The following is an 865-nucleotide window of genomic DNA, read 5'->3' as shown; positions in this document are numbered from 1 at the left end:
GCACCTCTTGGAAAACTATAAAAGAAAGAAGAGATGACTTAGAAAAGAGTCCTGAAAATATTGGCAAGTTTTGAAAGTTCTTCTCTGGGGAGTTAGTTTAGAGAGATTTTCAAGAACCACTTTTTATTTACTTTATCCTTTTTGTTATTTTGTTTTAAGTTATTGTAAAAGAGAAGAGATTCAAAGGAATTTCAAGAGTTTGGTGAAGGACGTGAGATAAGTTTTTATCTTTTTTTTTTGTTTTAGACTACTTTTGATTTTAATCGAGACTTGTTGTTTGGTTTGACAATGATTTCTTCTTTTAAAATAAAGTGTGGTTTTATTTTCTTCATGAATTATGAGTAGTTTTATTTATCTTTCTTCTTAAAATGATAAGTAATTAAGTTTTGAATGAGAGTTGTGGAGAGTATTGATCTTTAATGTTAGAAAAAGTTATGATGATTTAAATCCATGCGTTTTATTTACTTCTTAATTTGGTCAATCCAGATGTTAAAATTGGTTGTGAGAACATGTAAGAACCGGGCTGGTATTGTCTCAGTCAACAATTGGAAAGAATTAGGTTAAAGCCCCCAACTTGGTTTATTGTTTTAGGTTCTGATACGAGAATGTTAGCCCCCAGGTGGAGGGAATCGAGGAAACTCTAGAGTGAGAGCTAGTATCTTCCTCACCTAGCTGGTCTTCAGAACTATTCAAACTTTAAATTAGCCAATGTTCTTTATAGCATCTCTAGTAAGGGTAAAGAATATTATTGCTCTTATTTGGCCTAACACAATTTGCTTCCACAACAGAATTCCTATATTTATTACTGATTCATGATAAGAAGAAAGATATTTTCATATCAAGTACTTTTCTTCTACAAAAACTT

This window comes from Phalaenopsis equestris, unplaced genomic scaffold, assembly GCF_001263595.1.
Source record: "Phalaenopsis equestris unplaced genomic scaffold, ASM126359v1 Scaffold000376, whole genome shotgun sequence".
Taxonomy (NCBI): domain Eukaryota; kingdom Viridiplantae; phylum Streptophyta; class Magnoliopsida; order Asparagales; family Orchidaceae; genus Phalaenopsis; species Phalaenopsis equestris.
Note: the sequence above shows the minus strand (reverse complement) of the source record.